Genomic DNA, 13,739 nt, shown 5'->3' with positions numbered 1-13,739 from the left:
CGAACACCCGGGATCGCTGTCCACTGTGAAAAACATGAAGAAATAATAACGCCTACAACACAACAAGAAGCTACACCCGTTTACGCGACGCAAACGAGTCCTTTCCACACAAATGCGTCTTAGGGAAAGACCCCCCCCCAAAAAAAAAAAAACCCCACCCACGTGCGAAACACACTCGACAGGACCCCGCACACAGAATTTATGACCTCCCTTCGGCAACCTCAACGCACTGCGATTTCCCTTCCCCCACCACTGTCGAAGCACACGAAAGTGAGTGTTTTCTGTTTGACCAACTCATTATATCTTTTCACTTGAAAAAGAACGGTCCACCGTTCGAAACGTCGTGTCTGTGTAATTTCAAAATGAATTAAATGAAGTCATCTGAAAATATTCCTTTGGTGGTGCTCTGTGCGAACTTATTTCTTCTGTATATATATATATATAGGTATTCAATAAAGATCAGAAATGGAGACGGTGCTTCTACAGGACAAGGAATAAAAGGGGAACTTTATTAAAAACTAAGAGGGAGTATTCGACGTTTCGACAGCAGCGCTGTCTTCAACAGGAATGGGATATTATGGTGACGCAAGACAATTGCAAAGAATGAGAGGGGAATATGTACAAGGGGAGAGGGCAGCACACGTGCTTTGTCAAACAAAGGTAAAGGGGTACAATGAATCACAGGCAGTCATATTCTTCGCCGGAGGGCAATGATTTCATGGGGTGACCAACCGGGGAGTCTGAAAGAGATACAAAAGAGTGTATGTGAGAGAATTAGGAATTTAGGTTGGAAACTGTTGAGAGGACGCCGGGGTCCTCGTTAATCTGGCTTTTCAATTTGTAGATCAGGAACGATTCTCTTTGTTCTCTAAGGCGTTGGGATGGAAAACCCGATTGCAGAACGAAAATGGCTATGTCGTTAATTGAGTGGCCGGGTTTACTAAAATGTCGAGACACTGGCAGATTAGGTTTCTTTGATACGTCGGACCTGTGGTTGTTGAATCGGATTCTGAAGGATGTAGCTGTTTGACCGATATATTGGGCCTTGCACTCATTGCATTGAAGTAGATAAAGGACGTTAGAAGAGTTACAGTTAAATGGACCATTAATTTTTGTGCGATAGCTGGAATTTGTGCTTTCTACTCTGGTAGCAGTTTGCATTAATTTACAGATCTGGCATCTGCGTCCGTTGCATGGTTGACAACCGTTGTGTTCCGGCGGCTTGTTTAACTTGGCGTTCACAAGTCTGTCTTGGATGTTCCTTGCTCGACGATAAGTAACGCGGGGTGGTTCCGGGAACACCTGACTCATACGGTCAGATTGGGTGAGGATTGCATAGTGCCGTTTAAGTATGCGGTTTACGTTCGGGGCATAACCGTTGAAGCTAATAGTGAGGTTTACCGAAGAATTCTTATCGGCTCGGGGCTGTGTTTGGAATAGGTTCTCTCGATCGGTTGATCTAGCTCTGGCTATGGCATCTTTTACGACCTGATTAGGATATTTTCTATCTGAGAAAGTTTCTTCAAGGCTCTCAAGATGATTGTCTAGTTCATCATCGTTAGAACATATTCTCCGGTAACGCAGCGCCTGACTATAAGGGATAGCTAGCTTAGTGTGTCTGGGATGGCAACTCTGGAACGATAGATACTGTTGGGAGTCGGTAGGCTTTCGATACAGACTGGTGGTTATGATTCCATTATGTAGTTTAACTTCCTGTATATATATAACTATAACTAACTATAACTAACTATATATATATATATATATATATATATATATATATATTAGGAAAATATAGCCGGAGCTCTTTGGCTGCACGTATAGCATATGTTTGTAACTCAAACGTCGCCATGCCAGTACTGCCGGTACTGGCATGACGACGTTTGAGTTACAAACGTATATATATATAATGAGGCAAAAAGGCTTTTTTTCCCTCTTTATAATTCACTGGCTTGCACTGTGTGGCCTTGAAGAGTGCTCAGTCACCCTCCCAGGTGTATATCGCTCGCTGAGTGACCCCGGATTTGCCAATCCCGAACGATAGAAGTCGTCCTGTCTTCCTTCTTTGTCCGCGTCTGTGTGCTGCTTAATCACGATGAATGTACACCAATTACCCCGCCTCCACACACTCCGAACGATGCGCAGCTACCCAGGGCTGACGAGCCGCAAACACGGCGAAACACGTGTCCTCTGGTATATATATACTCATGGAACGATGCGCCAGCACCAGAGGACACGTGTTTCGCCGTGTTTGCGGCTCGTCAGCCCTGGGTAACCGCGCATCGTTCGGGATTGGCAAACCAGGGGTCACTCAGCGAGCGATATACACCTGGGAGGGTGACTGAGCACTCCTCAATGCCACAGTGCAACCCAGTGAATTATAAAGGGGGGAAAAGCTTTTTTTCCCCTTTATATATATGTATGTATATATATATATACAATGCAGGGGAAAAAGCCATAAAATGAACAAGTAGATGTTTATTTGTTGATTTTGTTTATTGTGTTTGTTTTTGTTTATGTTCGTGTTTCTTGTATTTGTTTATTTTGTTTACCTGTTTATTTTATGGCTTTTTTCCCCCTGCATTATAATTCACTGGCTTGCACTGTGGCATTGAGGAGTGTTCAGTCACCCTCCCAGGTGTACATCGCTCGCTGAGTGACCCCTGGTTTGCCAATTCCGAACGACGCGCAGCTACCCAGAGCTGACGAGCCGCAAACACGGCGAAACACGTGTCCGCTGGCGCTGTCGCATCGTTCCATGAGCACCGTATTTTCACGCGTATTAGCCGCGGCTTATGCGCGATTTTTTTTTTCGCGGACGCTCTGCGGCTTATCCGCGGGTGCGGCTTATCTGGTGACTATTTTCTCCTGGTGCTTTCCCCATACCCCGGATTAAACGAAAGGGCCGACAGTGCCTCATGTTTTTCGGAACAGGACCGCCCTACCAGTGCCCTACGGTCTCCTTTGTCGGCAGACCCACAGGAAGGGTTCAATACACCTGACATCGGGATAAAACGTGGTCAGCTAAGCGTCAGTTTTCATTTGACGAGAGCAGCAGCATTCGTGGACACGGGCACGGCAGTTAGAGGTGAGGCATGGCTCCAACGCTGAGGCACAGCCACGACAGCGGCTTCAAACTAAAAGTCGTCGACTTCGCGGACAAGTACGGGAACAGGGCAGCTGGCAGGGAGTACGGCGCTGACGAGCGTTGAGCGTCTCTGTTGATTTTGTATGTGCATCACTGGTTTAGTGCACAAAGCAGTCGCGTCGTATTGCCCGCGGCTTATCTGCGAGTGCGGCTTATCTGCAAAAACATTTTCAAAATGTATCTAAAAACGAGTCCTGCGGCTTATCTGCGGTGCGGCTAATACGCGTGAAAATACGGTATCTATATATATATATGTTTGTAACTCAAACGTCGCCATACCAGTACTGGACAGCTGTTTCGGCCTTGTTGGGCCTCATCAACAGTACGCAGGCAGGCAACGTTTGAGTGGATGGCGTCAGAAGGTCACGTAACATGTGATACCTCCTGTCAGGGTGAGATAACTCACTCACTGAAAGCCCAGTGCAAAGCCAGTGAAGTATACGAGGAAAAAAATAGCCGGAGCTCTTTGGCTGCACGTATAGCATATGTTTGTAACTCGACCTTCTGTAACTAATCTTCTGACGCCACACCTTCTGACGCCATCCACTCAAACGTTGCCTGCCTGCGTACTGTTGATGAGGCCCAACAAGGCCGAAACAGCTGTCCAGTACTGGAATGGCGACGTTTGAGTTAAACATGTGCTATACGTGCAGCCAAAGACCTCCTGCTATTTTTTCCCTTATATATATATATATATATATATATATATATATATATATAAGAGGAAAAAATAAGCAAGAGCTCTTTGGCTGCACGTATAGCATATGTTTGTAACTCAGACGTCGCCATGCCAGTACTGGACAGCTGTTCCGGACTTCTTGGGGCCAAGAAGGCCGAAACAGCTGTCTAGTACTGGCATGACGACGCTGTATATATATATATATATATATATATATATATATACACAACTGAGACCGACATGTGAGGTAAGTATGCTGTTCAGAAACATTTCCTCGTAAGACAAGCGTTGAATGTGCTGTTTTGTGCACTGTAAAAAGAGATGGGGTTCAGTTCCGTAGACGGGCTCTAGTATTGCGCTACTCTGTCACAGCCTGACTTCAGGTGCACCCACATTGCTATCTCACTGCTTTTCTCGTGTTCCAGACCGTAAGAGTGAATCCTTCAACTCAAAGAGTGAATATGTGAATTCAGCGGGTGGTCCGCGAGACAAGAGGATGTAAGCATGCTGTAATAGCGTTTATACTGATAACGATGGGGCTTGTTGAGAAGGGAGTGATTGCTGCAAGAGGGCAGGCGGAGACTAAACGTGTTTTTTTTTTCTACTTTCTCTATCGGAGCGTGAACTACTTCTTTGGGGGTTGTGGGGGTCAGGTTTGAACAACAACAGCAACTTTATTTTCGGCCTTGGGAGAGTGGGGAGTTTCATCGCAACAGGCGATACTCTACCCCAGTGCTTGGTGGAATGGGGGGAATAAAATAACGAGCCCCTTTACAATAACGATCGAAGTCCGATGGTGTCCAGAAATGTCAGAAGAGCTTTGAGCGCAGAGCGTTGCTGGGCTGGATTGGGCCAGGGACCAAGCAATTTCGGTAGGGAGAAAGGGCGAGAGTCCAGCTGACGAAGAGACTCGGAGAGTGTGATTCGGGAAGGTTCGTAGTGAGGGCAATGAAGAAGAATGTGCTCCAGATCCTCAAGAGCACCACAGTGGCAACAGGTGGGAGAATCAATTTGTCTCAAGCGGTAACGCCACTGAGCTGTAAAGGCCACATCGAGGCGCATGCGGTGGATTAATGCAGCATCCTGACGAGATGTGTTTCGTGGCATGCGGAAAGCGAGCATGGGATCAACTCTGTTCAACATAGAGGGGGGAAGAATGTCGGTTGTCCGTTGGCGGGAAGCCAGGGGTGTCACTAGACGTCGCAGAATTGAACGGCGGTCTCCTCTGAGCAGAACAATACGGGTCCGGTTCCGAGACGAGAGTGCTGCTTCTGCGGCGCTGTCGGCCTGCTCGTTCCCCACGACACCACAATGGGCTGGAACCCACTGGAGAACGAGCCTGTGGCCTGCGGCGTAGATAGTGTGGTAAGCCATTAACACGTCGGTGACTAGGGGTGCGGATGGGCCTCGTATACCGGAAGTTTCAATTGCTTGAAGTGCAGATTTGGAGTCTGTAAAGACTGCCCATTCCCGGGGTGGAAAATCAGCGATGTGTTGTAGAAAGAAAAGGATGGCATAGAGTTCCGCAGCTGTGGAGGAGGTTGGATGTGAAAGGCGTCTTCCGTGCACGACGCCTTCGGATGGAATGACGAAGGCTGAGGCGGACTTGTTGTTTCGGGATGCGCCATCAGTATATGCTGCCGTAAACGTAGAAAACTTCTCGTCTACCAGAGCATGAAAATGGGCTCGGAGGACTTGACGGGGGACCTGATCTCTTCTTTGCAGAAGGTTTGGGAGGCGTACAAACGTGGGCGGTACCGGGAGAGACCAGGGGGCTTCCGGCGGTATAGTGTCCTTAGTTATGAAGCCAGTGAGAGTCTGGCGTGTCCTCTGCGCTACTCGATAGAAGTCGCTTCCAGGGCGGTATCGAATTTTCCTGAGTAGCGGGTGGCGGGGAATGTGAGCACGCAAACGGAGGTAGTGCCGAGCCGTTTCCCGTTCACGGAGAACTTCAAGCGGGAGCTCACCAGCTTCAGCCAGTACTTGTCGTGTTTCAGCCATTCGTGGAACTTCGAGGCATCGACGAAGGCTTCGAGCAAACAGGGACCGAAGCGTATTTAATGAAGTTGTTGATATCCTGTGCAGAATAGGAAGGCTGTAAAGCACAGTTGCCCTCACCAATGCCGCGTGAACCGCGAGCAGGGAACGCTGATCACAGGTTTGTATGACAGGTCAGGTTTGTATGACACCTATGATACGGAATCTTCGACGGATAACTCGCGAATAGCAACGACAGCGCCTGGGGTGCTGAGTGGATCCTCGCTATAACAACCATTGTAGCGGACAACGACAACGACGACAGCGATGGCCACGCGCGTGGAGCACCGGCCTCAGTTCCACCGGCGCGGCCATGGAGACAGGCCACCGTCACCGCCTCTCCGTGGCATACCATCATCGCCGGTCGGGGCTCATGTAGAGGAAGACCACCGTCCTCTACAACCATTGCTGCCGGGACGATGCTTCGCTGTGGTCCGTGTGGATCGAACGCTTCGAGGACTACAGGTACCCGTCTGAGCTCAACGAACGCAGCGACGAAGCCCAAATCTGCACGCTCTTATATGCCATGGGGAGAGAAGCCAGGAAGATTTTCAACACCTTCGAACTGGATGAAGACAGCAAGAAGGACTACGGCAGCGTGAAGAGGAAGTCCGACGAACACTTCCTCGGGGCTTCGAAGAACCTCGTTTATGGAAGCGTATGCTTCCACTCAAGGATTTTAGGAAGTAAGCGAATCTGTGGATCCGTTCGCCACCGCACTGCCACCCTTGACGCGAAAGTGCGACTTGCGTTGCGACCGTTTCATCCTTGTCTTCCAAGACAGAGGTTTGTCCGACAGTTTACATCTGGACTCTAAGGTAACATTGGCTGAACCGTGCCCGTCACAGAGAGGCGGTGCTTCGCGAACAGCTGGAACTTCGCCGGTGTGGTACTGCTCCGCTGGGTGAAAACAACAGCAACAAGCCTGCCCCTGCGGAATATTCCAAGGGCCCTCAGCAGAGACAACGAAATTATGCATACTGTGTCCGTCCGCCACACAAGAGGACTGTCTGTCCTACAAGGAACTCCAAATGTTTTGTGTGCAGCGAAAGCGGACACTTCGCTCGCTTATGCAAAGCGGCGTAGACCAGAAGCAAATCGGTGAATGGCCTAACACGGGAGAGTGATGCTGCGTTCCTGGAAGCACTGTCAGTTCCTAGGGAAGCCCGCTGGAGTTACGTCATCACCGCCACCAACGGAATAGGATTCACAGCTAAAGTCGATACTGGAGCAGAAGCTACCGTACTCCCAGTTACCTTCACCGGCATCGTGGAGAAGCTACTAAATTCGGATGAGCTGAAAGGGCCATGCTATAAACAGCGCAACGTGATCGGCAAGTTCACTGGCGAAGCCCGCTGGAAGGACAAGAACTGCCGAGATCAATGCTATGTTGTGGATCCACTACAGGTAGCGCTACTTGGAACACCTGTCATTGAACGTCTTGGACGAGAAAAGTTCCTCTCCTACTTGCACAGACACACGGATGTACGGGAACAGTTTCCTGAACATTTCCAAGGACTAGAAACGCACTCCGGAGTATATACGGTTCGTCTCGGAAAAGACTCTCAGCTTTACTGTATCCTATTCCAATGCGGAAAGGAGTAAGGGATCTGCAATAGATGGAAGAGGCTGGGATAATTTGTCCAGTAGATGTCCCTACTTCGTGGTGTGCTAGGATAGTAGTACTGAAATCGTCTGGAGATATAGGATCTGCGTTCTACGTGACAGACACATTCTCCCAAGCGTAGAAGAAACTTTGGGTCTGTTAGGCGAGGCGACTGTTTTTTCAAAGCTTGGCGCCAACTCTCGTTTTCACCAGATGAAGCTGCCCCGAAGCTGCCAAGAGCCTACGACTTTTGTTACGCTGTTTGGACGGTATTGTTTCACGAGGTTACCTTTCGAGGTCACGTCGTCTCCGTCACCGTCGGCGCGGCACCAGATTTGTTCTCTTACAGAAATGCAGTCTGTACGAGTCAGAAGGACGTGAGAAAAGGAAAAGATTTATTCACCCTTGAGCCAAGTTTGAGGCTACCCCCATGCTCAAGAACACAAAATCTTGAGAAAGAAGCTTATATCCTACGTACAGCTCCCGACAAAAGTTTACGGAAAACTGCAGTGGTGTATGTAGTCATCTGAGCGACACGGTTGCTGCAAACAGGAGCAGATAGACTTACAAACAGGTGACCGGGTACTCGACGCACCTCTCAGTAAGTGTGTGCACTCCCGTTCGCCGCTAGGGTGTCGCTGGAATCAAGAAATACCTCGCTCTGGTGTTCCGTAAACTTTTGTCGGGATCTGTACACACCCCTAAGGAATGCACACGCTTGTGTTTGTTTGTTTGTTTTCTGTTTTTGTTTTTTCTTCAAATTCTAAGAGATCCTACACTTGCGGCTTGTAAAGCTGGAATTGGTCACCCTTATCTTCCCCATATACCATGCAAAGTGCCGGCCCTGCATTGCATTAGAGGAAAGCGGCCTGTGATATCTACTGTGATATTGCAGTGTGATAAATTATTCTGCCCTTGGCTATGTACTGCTTGCTTTGTACCATGAAGCAAGGTGCCTTGTCGTAAATTAATATTTTTTTTTTCATATCGTTTGTTGATCCTTAACCGACTAGAGACGTTTTCAAATTGCATTACCGCTTATTGTAAAACAAGATATTGAGACTTGCACAATGGGACTTCACATACCGGTGTGTAGCTCCTGCATCTGTTGAAATAATGGTTTGGGTATACCTTTATCCTAGGTGCAGTCTTTGAGAATGCGCCGTCTGCACCGTCCCTTGAATTTCTAATTGCGTAGTAGCCGCGTATGCAAACTGGCGTCGAACGGAAGCAAATCGGTGAATACCCTAGCACGAGAGCCCACGCGGCGTCGCCTATTGTAGGCACCAAAATTTTACAAAACAGTGGCTCTTAAATTTTACAAAACAGTGGCTCTTATTAAGTGTCACCTTTCTGCTAATTAGGGAGACCAGTAATCTTGTGTTTCGCATGGCGCAAAAACTTTCAATATCTTGAATGACTGTTGACTCCTTCCCGTCCATTTCAAGTACTGTAGTACACAAACGGAAGCGTGTTTTGACCTGCATGTTGTTCTTCATTCCCACCCATGAACCCCTGCACCCGTTCGTTAACGAAACCGCTCAAATAAAGGGGGGGGGGGGAAGAAAAGAGAAAGGGTTCGAATCGTCAGAGTTGCCAACCGGAACTGAACCGGAATTGAATCCTTATCGTCGAGCCTGAACCCGAACCGAACCGATGAACGTTTCGCTGCGACTCCATGGTTAGAACCTCTCGTGTTCCACAGAGCCTTGGTTATGTGCTGCTGTGCGTATTGCGTGTGTGCTGAATACGCCTGTACACTCGTGTATAGCTTTAGACCTGGTTGTACACAGTATCCATGGCTGCAAATTTTCGAATTGCTCGGAATTGAGATCTCTATATCAGATAAGGAGGTTTACTGCTCAGATTAGAAAAGGAAACTTTGTGCAAAGTTTTACCATCGCAACGGGCATCTCAGAAGCTTCAGCGGCAACTGTTTTCCCCGTTACGAAATTTTGCTTCATTTTGGGCTCATCGTGCATTTGCCATAATAAAACTGTCTCTATGTATTTTACAGTTGGTTTGGAGCGGCGTTACTGTTGTTCCTGCTTCTGGTTCTACTCGGTGAGTTCATGCGCTGTTCTGCAGAGGAGTGTGCCTTAATATAACGTCCTACCTACAAAACACACGAACAAATGCGTAAGCCACGATGTCCCAGCGTTCAAAACCCACAATACCAATATGCCAATTGCGCAATTACTTTCACACGATATGTTGGCGCAGTAGTTAAAACAAGAGCTGCCAGGCTTCCCCTGTTAATTGCTGTTGCTACCAACAATAGGGTACCGCCCCTGGCTGTGAAACTCCCCATTCGCCATCTCTTCTCTTCTTTTTTTTTTTTTGGTCTTTTCGTTTTTGTGGTGCCTGAGTTGCTGATACAGAGGAACAGCTCTCATTCCTAAAAACGGAGGCTATTGCACTGAGTGGTGTTATCACCCCTAATTTCGGAAAAGCGCGAGGACGTCCGCCACGTTTTGAAATTCACATAACTACATAAGTGCCCCACAAAGGCGTACTCCCGCTGTTTTGAGAGTAACTGTTTGAGAGACACAACAATATCATTCGGAATGGTGGCTAGACAAGAGAGCGTTATGTGCAAAAATTCCGCTTTAACTGTAGTGTACCGCTGTAGCGGACTTCCTACTGTCTCTTCTAGGTGCTTTTCTTTACGGTGGAACAACACATGAAGGGCCTGGCGGTAAGTTTACGGACGGACTGCTAAGCATGATGATCCGTACCTCCGTGACGCGGTGGTTCGGATCACGGCATCGGCAATGCGGAGTCTCAGTACATCAGAAGCTGTTTATAATAACATTTTCGAAAACACCGTAAAACAATCACCCTCTTTCTGTGGAGCGAATGACGTCACATTGCTAGCCTTGTACTTCACAATTTCCTGTATCTTACGGTAGAATTCTGCGAACGTACTGAAACTCGCTGTTATTACGGCGCTTATGTTGTTTTTTTGTTTGTTTTGCGCCTTCTGTATGAATGGTGACGGTATACAGCTCCGGTCAACCTCAACACTGAAAAAAAAAAAAGTCGGTCTGATTTCCCAGCGCGATAACAGCCACCCTTGGGGAACCGGAGGTATATGTTAAGTGAACAAAATACAAGTGAACAAAAAGTAACCACAGTAAGCCTGGCTAGCCGAAATGAGGTCATAGCAGCGCCGCAAAAATAGCCAGAGTGAACCCTGGTGACAACTCTTCGCCTGCCCTAAAGCAGGATATGCTAGGATTATGACGTCACACACATGTCTGTGTGGCCTTGTCTCCTACGCATGACAGCTGAGCCTCTTTTCCTTGGTTATAACAGTGTTTGGAAAGCATTTCATCTAGAGTTAGCTTAGGAAAATGTTGTCTCAGTGACCCACTGGAAGATTACCGTCAACATAGATGATTAAATCAGAAACGTAGAGTACTTTTGTGCACAGCGTACTCACGTTTGCACTAACTAGCGCGTGTTTGTTATTAAACTGGAATCGCAAGTATTTAGCAGTAGTGTAGGCTAAGTCATACATCACGTGGTTCTTATTCACTGGCTATAATTATTATTTGGGATGCCCTCGATATTCCCGGTTTCGAAATTCTTGATGCCAGAGAAACTCACAGCCTCGAAATAAATATAATGCTCGATTGCTCCGTAATATGACATTCCTTGTCTAAAAGGCGGATATCGCTAGTTAACCTCCTAGCCTCACGAGTTTCCGATATCTGCCGAAGTAGTTCTAGCGAAAGAGTCAAATTTTAACGGCCGTTATGCTTATCAGGGCGGACGTGCCGACACAGCATGTTCGTTAGTTTATTCTCAGATTAGGTTGGGCGTATGTATTTTTTGTCCAAGGTTGTCTGAGTTCGCTGTTGGTAATTTCCCGCGTGTGGCTGCGTTTCCGGCCGCCGGTATTATGGCGGTTTATGGAGGAGCTAATAAGACTATACATGTGTTTTCATTCGGAGTACCAACAAACATTTATGGCCTGCAGTTTATTTTATTACAGAGATGTCGACCACAGACTTTTCTAACGAAAGAAAATGGCCAGGTGAACAGTTATAGGACTATCGCAGAATTCTTACAGCAGATTACAAAATGAACGTCATATCCTAGGCAAAAATCTTGAGTGGGACCGTTTCGAACTGGACAGGTTGCACTTTGAAATGTGTGACCGTTTAGTGAAAGTGAAACCATTTTAATAATGGTCTTACTGGAGTTGAACCAGTGGAATTGGTCCCGTCTGCTAAGTGGTCCCGGACACTACCACTTAGCAGAAGGGACCATTGAACGCATGACCGAAAATAATGCGTAGAAAACCACGTACGGTTCAAATAAATATGGTTTGTTCTGCTTAGGGCATACACTGAGCAGAAAGAAATAGTCGGCACAGCTTATCACGTACCACGTATACGTTTAGTGAGCCCGTTTTGTTTATTCAACCCGACAAACCCGCGTGTTGGGTATGTCGCGTAGCTTCACGTGACCCCGGAGTAGCGGCCCTTCCGCGGGAATTTTCGAAGGACTGGAGTTACTCTGCGCTGCAAGATGGCCGACATTCAAGTTTCCATTTGCGCCAGATTGTAATGTGTATCCAGGAAGGAGGAATGCAGCAACAACATATTTCTGTTTTCTCTGGAATGCGGGACAAAATCCGGGTGCTACTAGGGCTTCGGTGTCGTCGTTTATGTGTTACTTGCAATGCGGCAAGCAGTCCTGAGCAAAAGTTACATGTACCCGGGTAGTCAAGCATGCATTCCTCGAGAATTCGTCGAGGGGTTCGTTGTCGGGACTACTGGGTTTTAAAAGTTAATAGCTAAATGTGGCCACGAGGCTGATAAGGGGCTTGAGAATGACGTCATTCTCAAGCCCCTTATCAGCCTCGTGGCCACATTTAGCTATTTCGTCCAGAAGAAGGCTGGGCTTCCGCCGTAACGTAGACATCCTCACTAACTTTTATAATTTTTAAGTTTCAATAAACCCTTTTTTGTTACTTCTGCTACTTTCGACTTCTGTCTCCCATTTATTTCAATTGCTAAATTCAACAGAAAAAAAAGCCATTAAACAAACAAATAAATGGCACTAGACGTGCTGAAATTCAAAGTTACAGATTAAGATGGCTTCTATGGCTGCACGCAGAGAAACAGATACTCATGGAACGGTGCGACACCACCAGAGGACACGTGTTTCGCCGTGTTTGCGGCTCGTCAGCTCCGGGTAGCTGCACATCGTTCGGAATTGGCAAACCAGGGGTAGCTCAGCGAGCGGTATACACCTGGGAGGGTGACTGAGCACTCCTCAATGCCACAGTGCAAGCCAGTGAATTATAATGAGGAAAAAAGCCATTAGAGAAACGAGGAAATGACGCTCGACGTGTTTGAAATTCAGAATTACAGATTAATCTAATTTTGAATAAAGAGCTCCTAATTCCCCCCCCCCACCCTCTTATACACTTGACTAGCTTTGCACTGGGCTTTCAGAGGTGTCTTAGGACACCCTGACGGGAGGCATCACGTGCCACGTGACCTTGTGACGCCATCCGCTCAAACGTTGCCTGCCTGCGTACTGCTGATGAGGCCCAACAAGGCCGAAACAGCTGTCCAGTACCGGCATGGCGACTTTTGACTTACAAACATATATATATATATATTCATGGAACGATGCGAACGCACCAGACGACACGTGTTTCGTCGTGTTTGCGGCTCGTCAGCTCTGGGTAGCTGCGCATCGTTCGGAATTTGCAAACCAGGAGTCGCTCAGCAAGCGATATACACCTGGGAGGGTGACTGACCACTCCTCAATGCCACAGTGCAAGCCAGTGAACTATAATGAGGGGGGAGAAGCCATTAACGAAACAAGTAAATGATACTAGACGTGTTTGAAATTCAAAATTACCAGATTAAGATGGCTTCTATGGCTGCACGCAGAGAAACAGATACTCATAGAACGATGAACTTCTCTCTCAACATATATATATATATATATAATAGGAAAAAAAATAGCCGGAGCTTTTTGGCTGCACGTATAGCATATGTCTGTAACTCAAACATCGCCATGCCAGTACTGGACAGCTGTTTCGGCCTTCTTGGACCTCATCAGCAGTACGCAGGCAGGCGACGTTTGAGTGGATGGCGTCAGAAGGTCACGTAACACGTGATTCCTCCCGTCAGGGTGAGATAACTCACTCACTGAAAGCCCAGTGCAAAGCCAGTGAAGTATAATAGGAAAAAAAATAGCCGGAGCTCTTTGGCTGCACGTATAGCATATGTCTGTAACTC

The 13,739-nt window shown here is 47.4% G+C and overlaps 1 long non-coding RNA gene across 1 annotated transcript in view; it reads left to right on the top strand.

Annotated features, from left to right (window-relative positions):
• Nucleotides 1-10,124: 10,124 nt before the first annotated feature.
• Nucleotides 10,125-13,739, top strand: part of LOC135397779 (uncharacterized) — a 46,704-nt gene continuing 43,089 nt past the window's right edge. Inside the window, exon 1 of the long non-coding RNA XR_010423739.1 lies at nt 10,125-10,168. This is a non-coding gene — a long non-coding RNA (uncharacterized LOC135397779). The remainder of the gene's footprint in view (nt 10,169-13,739) is intronic.

The sequence above is a fragment of the Ornithodoros turicata genome, chromosome 6, assembly GCF_037126465.1.
Source record: "Ornithodoros turicata isolate Travis chromosome 6, ASM3712646v1, whole genome shotgun sequence".
NCBI classification, from domain to species: domain Eukaryota; kingdom Metazoa; phylum Arthropoda; class Arachnida; order Ixodida; family Argasidae; genus Ornithodoros; species Ornithodoros turicata.
The sequence above is the reverse complement of the archived record's forward strand: the minus strand, read 5'-3'. Positions and strand labels throughout refer to the sequence as shown.